The 7,579-nt window shown below is 51.3% G+C and overlaps 1 protein-coding gene across 8 annotated transcripts in view; it reads right to left on the bottom strand.

The window, feature by feature from the left end:
• The window catches only part of Sema4d (semaphorin 4D), a 99,991-nt gene that overhangs the window by 52,483 nt on the left and 39,929 nt on the right, over positions 1-7,579 (bottom strand). For 2 of the 8 annotated variants that reach the window (XM_026778082.1, XM_026778083.1), the window contains exon 3: positions 3,984-4,059. The exons of 4 other annotated variants lie outside the window; for them this stretch is intronic. The gene's annotated coding sequence lies outside the window, so the exon portion shown is untranslated. Of the gene's footprint in view, positions 1-3,983; positions 4,060-4,906; positions 5,036-7,579 lie in introns of those variants that run through there. 2 more of the 8 variants (XM_026778084.1, XM_026778085.1) reach the window with 2 other exon arrangements.

The following is a 7,579-nucleotide window of genomic DNA, read 5'->3' as shown; positions in this document are numbered from 1 at the left end:
GACAGAGACAGAGACAGAGAGCGCACAAGTGGACCTGAAAGCCCACATTATTGCATGGGCCACAGTGCTCAGTCTCTTCAAGCATGTAAACAGAAAAGAGGCTCCAAGCCCTGAGTAGCAGCCAAGCTATGGCGGTCTGAATGAGAATGGCCCCCGCAGGCTCATACATTTAAATGCCTGGTCCCTAATTGGTGGCACTGCTTTGGGAAGGATTGTGAAGTACGGCCTTGGAGGAGGTGTGTCATTGGGGTGGGCTCTGAGGTTTCAAAAGCCCACTCGAGGCCCAGGCTTACTCTCTCGGCCTCCAACTTTCAGATAAGGCGTGAGCTCTCAGATAACTGTCCCAGTGCCACGTGTGCCTACCTGCTGCCATGCTCTCTGCCACGACAGTCACAGACTCTAACCCTCTGTAACTGCAAGCATCCCATTAAATGCTCTTTTATAACTGGCCTTGGTCACAGTGTCTCTCCACAGCAATAAAAAAGCAGCTAAGACAGAATCTTCTCCAAGCACTAGAGAGAGATTTTCAGAGCCAGCCTGGGGGCAGAGAACAGACACAGAGGTGGCCTGAAGAGGCTGGGGGTACACAGAGACAGAGTGGCCAGCAATGGCAGCAGTGGCGTCACTTCAGGCTTGGGTCCCATCCACAGGATCCATGCTCACCAGCCCGGCATGTGCAGCCACGACACTACGTGAAGAGGAGCAGGGAATTCCTCCTGCCTGTGCTGGGTGTTCACGGCACCTTAAGCACCTTGTACCCGAAACCACTGCCACCCAGAGAACACAGAAGGTCAGCCAGGCCTCTAAGCCTCTACAGGTTCACCTTGCCGGCTGGCTCCGCTTCCAGGGCACACCCAACAGAAGCACCGGGAAAATGTTTTGTTTTTAGCCTTGTGCATGCTGACCTTTCTCTCTGCTCTGCCGGCCCAGAGTCTGTGGCTGCCTGTCTAGTTCTAAACATATAGTAGACTCACACAAAGGGCACACCCCAGCAAGTCCCTGGGGTTGAGGCCACGCTGAACAAAGAAGAGCCTATTCTGTGGCCCTTCCTCGGCTGACCAATATGGTCTAACTTTTTGGTTTGTTTTGTCTAGTATGACATGGAGGAGGGGTGAAGGTTTTGCTCTGTTGCCCAAGATGGCCCTGAACTACTGATTTCAAATGATTCCCCTGCCTTAGCTTCCTGAGTAGCTGAGACTCCTGATACACACTGCAGTGCTGGATTCTTTCACACTTTGCTGTGCCCATCCCTCAAAAGAACCTCCCTTTGGGGATACTGAGGCCTGGTGATGCCTACCACACTCCCCACCTTGCTGACCCTTCCCAGGAGTAAGGACACATGAGCCACCTTCACTGGACCTTAAATCTCACCTGTAGCACCTCTGTGCTGCCTCTATCTAAGGCCTGCAGCACCTGTGGTCCATGGTGCCATTGCAAGCTCCTACTGGGTCAGTGGCAGTAGGTGGGCACGCTCATGGCCTCTGAACACCAATGTTGGCACAGACAGAGTTCCTGCATCCCTGCTCAGTGCTTCATCACTGACCTCATCGGCCTCTCAAAGGTGAAGATGCTCCTCCCCCTGAGCACTGCATCTTAGGGGGCATGGATGCCTCCCTGGGACCGCTATTGAAAGACTCCAAACTCACGGCTTTGAAACAACACAGATACATCACAGAACAGCTCTAGAGGGCAGGCATGCAGAGGGCTGGCTCCAATCTCAGGGTTGCCTGTACCATTGGGCTTCTCTGTAGGCTGCCCGCACCAGGGACCTTCCTCCATTGCCACAGCCATCAAATGGGATCCCAGTGTCCCAGGCCAACTAGGACTCTGTCACCAGCACTGCTGAGATCATCTCCCAGGAAGAGTTCATTCGTACAGGCAACTTGTCAGAACACCTTGCAAGAGGGACTAGAGTTGAAACAACAGTTGTTCACTGATGGCTGGGACCACATATGACCAGGACTGCCTAGCAATACAGACCTCTCAGGACCCCGAAGATGGTCCTGATATACGTGGTGGGGGTGTTCCCGCTGGACCACTTTGTTCCTCTTCCCAATGCGATCACACTGAAAAAATCTCCCTTTTCTGCTACTCACCATTAATTATTTTTTTAATTGGCTTACTGAGGACAGGTAGCCTGGCTTGTTGGGGCTGCCAGGCCCCAAGCTCTAATTGTTCCAGTAACAAAAGCTGGGCCAAGAGACATGACATCAATTTTCATTTGCACAGGTACTATCTATCACACACCAGAAGGAAGGAGACGAGGCAGGTAGAAATGGACCCTCCTCTTCGGCATTTCTAGGTCACTGTGGCAAAACTCCCACGCTAACCCTCTTTTGTCTAATCCCTTTTCTGGGATTTATCACCTTTTATTTAAATGGCTCTGAAGCCCGGGTCTGCTTCTTTGGAGTCTGAGTTGTTTTGTGAGAGGCACCAATACACAGGAGGATGTTAAAGTCAGCTGGCCTGTCTCCTCCTGGTCAGTCTTTACTACTTTACTTCACAAGCACCAGAGCAGGGCCTGGAAAGTGGGGTCCCCTCCCCTCTGAAGCAGTGGAGCCCCCCAGCAGCACCCTGATGATTACATTCTGGGTCACCTGAATTATCAAGGATAGTCTCCTCACCTCAAGGCTCCACACCAGATCATGATAGCTACCATGAGGCCCCCTTGCCACGGTCACCTGATGTGAGCGTGGATGTCTTGAAGGACGTTTATTCAGCCCCCTGCAGATCCCCTGATTAGCACATCTGTCACTAAAATCCAAAACTGAGAGAAGGGACTAGAGCCCTGGCAAAAGACACTTGCACCCCACAAAGATGGCTTCTTTTCATTAGCAAAACTAGTATGTTTCGCAGTCCAGCACAAGCCAGCTGAAGCTGACCTCCAAAGAAAAACCTTTACCCAACATCCAACAAAGGAATGGACCCAGGAAGGAACTCTGTGGGCTCAGAACAGGTAGGAATTTTCCACTTGTCATCCCATAAGACGCACGACCGAGACACTTTTATTTCAGAAATGAAAATCACTGAGACGGAATGTCTACCCCTTTTCCCTGAGCCAGACTTAAAAACAAGCAAAAAATAAAAAATAAAAACAAATAAGCAAAACCCTCTCCGAACTTCTCTCGCATGCAGATCCTAACTTCTAATTGTTAAATATTTAACTGAAGTGGGTGTGGGGAGAGACCAGGAAAGTAGAGAGCGCCCATGAGATGGGAAAAGGCTTCAAATGAGAATGAAGAGGAGGGGAATGGGACTGTGTCATTTGGAAGCAGAAAGTGGAATATTGGGGGTGGGGAATAAGACGGGAGAAATCAACCAAAACTAAGGACATATGCCATAAGGGAACGTGTTACTTTATAAACTCATTAACAAGACAAGTAAACAAAAGTGTCTGTCAGCAGCCTAACTTGTAAAGAGAATGTATAAATAGCAGCCACCCAGCTGAGACACAGACAGAGGTTTGCTCACTGGAAGGAGCCTGAGCCAACCGCCCCAGACCCCATTGTAGGAAAGCCCCCTAAAGCTCGCTCAAGGCTCAGTCTGCAGATCTCCTGGCCTGTCTCGTGGTTTCTAGAAGTTACGAGATGCCCATAGCCTCTTTCCCTCTCCAGTTAAGCCAAACTGTAAATTAATCCTTTTCCCTTTGCCTATGTCTGTTTCCTGATTTCTTTTGGAACTCAGGGAAACCGAGGCTGTTGGTTGATTAAGGCCCTGAGTGTCCTTCCATACAAACATGGAATTGCTGGGACCCAGTGAGGGAGGATGGAAAGGAGAGGGCTGGGATTCCATCTCACAGGCAGCCGCCAGCCTTTGGGAAGATGCCCACAGTGGACACTTGTTTGCTGCTGTTTCAGGTAAAGCCTGTTTCTGCCGGGAAGCAACAGACTGGCATTTTAACAAGGGGAAGTCCATAGTGCCTGAGTCAGCTGCTTGAGCAAGCTGTGTTCACCAGGGTCACTGAAGGGCACTTCCCAGCATACCCGCCATAGTACGTGCTCCACAGGGACGCCAGAGAGTCAGGTAGAGAAGGGGCCGGTCCAGGGGGATGAGCAACAACTGTGGATGGAGGAAGAGTCTCAGGACCCTGGAGAACATGGGAAGTTGCAAGACTACACAGACCAAAAGTCTCTGACTCTAGAAGTCACTACACCACCGGAAGCCCCCAATCTCTGAGCTCCGGTTCCACGGCTTCAGTCCCAGGAACTCCAGGACAGGCACTGCCATTTGGTCCTGGCCTGTAATTTTTTGGCCGCTCCCTGTCCCCATCCTTAGGTCAACACACACCCTAGTCCTCTGACTTCCACACACATGGGGCATCAAAACCATTGATTTACAGACCCCAGCGGCATGAGATGAGGGCCCTCCGGCTGTGCCACTGTCCTACACAGCAGCCACATCTGGGCTCTGCTGAAGTTGGTATAGAGGGTTTCCTTCCCTGGGCTCTAGGGCCAGCCAAGTCCCTGCCAGGGCCACGCCCACAGGCAGCAAGCCAGTGGCCCGAGGCCACCACTCCTTCCCCACAGAGTATAAAAGACAGAAACCTGAGATAAATAAATTCAAACAACAAAAGGAGTGTGGCCCAAGACAGCATCGGCAGATGCGGGTGACAACTAGCTACTTCCAAGAAGGACCCAGGGGTAGCTCCAGGCTAGGTAGCACCAAGCAACCACTGAATGATAGACTGGCTCTGTCGCCAGGCCATGCCCACTGCCTTCGAGGTAAAGAACAATCACATGCTCAGACTAAGCATCCACCCTCCACCTAAGTATCCTTTTTCCTCCATTCCCGGGCACCAACCATTTGGGCTTCTGGAAGGTAGGTACACACTCAGGATACCCCACTTAGACCCGAGCCATTTGCAAAGCCAAAGGGAAGGTCAAGCCCCATTACTAACCCTGCATACCTTTCTGCAGCTGGGCTCCCTGCCCTGTTTTGGCCACTGCGACCCTGGCTGCAATATCGGCACTCAAGACTCCTCTGGACCACTCAGGACCCTCGTGTGGGACCTCTGCCTGCCTGAGACGTCTGTCTTGAGAGTTGGGGTTACAGTCTGGGATGGGGTGAGGGGAACGTGCTGCAGGCGGCTGGGTCCACTCTTGTTACAACAAGGCACCCTTCAGCAGTGGGACAAGGCTCCGTGGTGAGCTCTCTCTGCAGGTCGTGGGACAAGCCTGTCCCCATTCTCTGCCCTGTAAATAGCGGGGCTGTTCTACAATGTGGGCCTGATTGTTTTCCTACATGGGCTGATTCGGGGCATGGGACAAGCTAAAGAAGGAGAAAGGCTGCCTTACAGACTGGGGGTGAGACCTGAGGAGGGGGGACTAACCCTGCCCAGCACCCTCACTATGCTGGCTCCTGCCTGCCAGGCACAGCCAAGGGCCACCTTCTTGACCTAAAGAAAACACTTTATTTTTAAACAATCACCCACATCTTCAAGGTTTTTCCTACCCCTAGCCATTAGAGTGTGGGGATGAGACCTTCCAGAGGAACAGACATGCTGGATCCCGTAGACACGCGGCCGTTACCTGGTTCTGTAAGACCCTGGGCCAGACCGGAATGCAAGGGTGACCCAGTCCCCTCGGCAGTAATGTTCAGAGTATAGCTCATCCTCCTGCCCTTAGTGACAACATACAAAGGCTTTTAATTGGCACACCCTTCCCCACACCTGCAAGCACCGCCCACATCCCTGAAGATGCAGGACTCAGTTTGACTTGTCTCAGAGGCACTAGCTCAGTAAACAGCGAAGACCTCGGCAGCCGACCCAGACCCCATAATACAACTCCTCAATCTGTTTACAATAGAACGCAAGACTGGGTGTCTATTTTCAAAATTGTGTGTTTTCCTTAGAACAAAACAAAACCTAAAAAAGAAGAAGAAAAGAAGAAAGGAAACAGCCAGCGAAGAATTTACTGTACACGCTGCAGCCAAATGAAAACCGGCTGGCCCGTGACCAAGCTCAACCACATTTCGGCGCCACTCACAGGCATTAACTCATCCTGTTTGGTCCAAGAGCATGCCACATAATACGTCTACATCAGTGTGGGGCTCCGTGGGTCACCCTCATCAGGCTGCCAGGGGCTGCGCTGAGGAAGTGGCAGGCCTGGGACATCTGAGGCCAGCCTGACCTGGCTCACCCGGAATGGGCCAACATAACTAACAAGCATGTCAGTGTCCTCCCTCTGAACCCACCACGTCCTGGGAGCTACCAGGTCGTGGCACCTCTATCCTCACGCAAACCCACTGTTATGTTGGTTTCTCACCCCCGACCCTCATCTCTCTCCCTGATGAACTAGGGAAGAAAAGTTAAGCAGATTATGCATAATTGAATATGCAATTAAGTACTGCTAAACACTATTAGAGTTTTGAGTTCTGTGTTGGGCTTTCCCTAAAACTTTACTGTAAACATACCTCCAACGCTGTCTGTAAGCGATTAAAATTGCCACGAGCAGGAACATGAGAAGCCTTGAACGGGGAACCACGGGCCCCAAGAAACAGCTTGGCTGTCCTCATGTCAGCCAGGTCATTCTGGACACTCCCTGGTCACCCTGAGGATACTCCAGCAGTTACAGAGGATCGCTACAACCATGGCTGACGTCATGCTCCCGTCATAACCACTCAGACAGAGCTTAATGGGAATGTAGCACTCCAGAACAGCACAAGTCTGAGCAATCTCCATCTTATCAAACAGATATTCTCACTTGGACCAGAGAGGGCACACCTTTCCAGAAGGCCCGGCAGAGGGCCTGCGGCTGGAGCAAACATGATCTTTTATTTGTATGAAGGGTTGCACCAAAGTTGGCACAAACACCCTTGCCACACACTGCTCCTGGCCATGTAACCAGACTGTTCAGTTCCCTTTTCAAGTTAGTCAGGAGACTCTTCCCTGTATTGTCCTCTGATGTCGCAATGAAAGGCTTAGGCCCAACGAGAGGCCTCTTCCAATGGTCTTTGCCTACTTCAGATTTTTATCATAAGTTAAGTGGGCTGAGCTGGCAGCACCAAGAAGAGACAATGGGGCAGCAACAGCTGTGGCGGTGGCGGTGCTACCAGCAGAAGATGGTGGCTGAGGGGGCTGGGGAGATGGATCCATGTGTAAAATATGAACACTTGCATTTAGATTTTCAGAACCCACGTCTATCTGGACACAGCGGTGTGTGGCTGTGATCCCAGCATTCCTACAGTGGGGGGGGGGTGTGGCAGAGACAGGCTGATCCCTAGAAGTCACTGGCCAGCTAGCTCAGTGTACACAGAAGCAAACAATAAGGAGACCCTGTCTCAAACAGGCGGAAGGTGAGGACCAACACATCAGGCTACGCTTTGGCCTCTGTGTGCATGACATGCATACATGCTGTTGTGGAATAGAGCTTGTTCTTTCGTGTGGAATATTTGTTTAATGGTGCAAAGATGTGTTGCATTCTTTTATGTTGCATTTGTTTAACTCTGTGAAGCTGTGCTACTTTGCCTGTCTAAAACACCTGATTGGGTCTAATAAAGAGCTGAATGGGCAATAGCTAGGCAGAAGAGAGAAACAGGTGGGGCTGGCGGGCAGAGAGAAAGAGAGAGAGAGAGAGAGAGA

The sequence above is a fragment of the Microtus ochrogaster genome, unplaced genomic scaffold (assembly GCF_000317375.1).
Source record: "Microtus ochrogaster isolate Prairie Vole_2 unplaced genomic scaffold, MicOch1.0 UNK104, whole genome shotgun sequence".
Classification (NCBI taxonomy): Eukaryota; Metazoa; Chordata; class Mammalia; order Rodentia; family Cricetidae; genus Microtus; species Microtus ochrogaster.
Note: the sequence above shows the minus strand (reverse complement) of the source record. Positions and strands in the feature narration are given on the sequence as shown.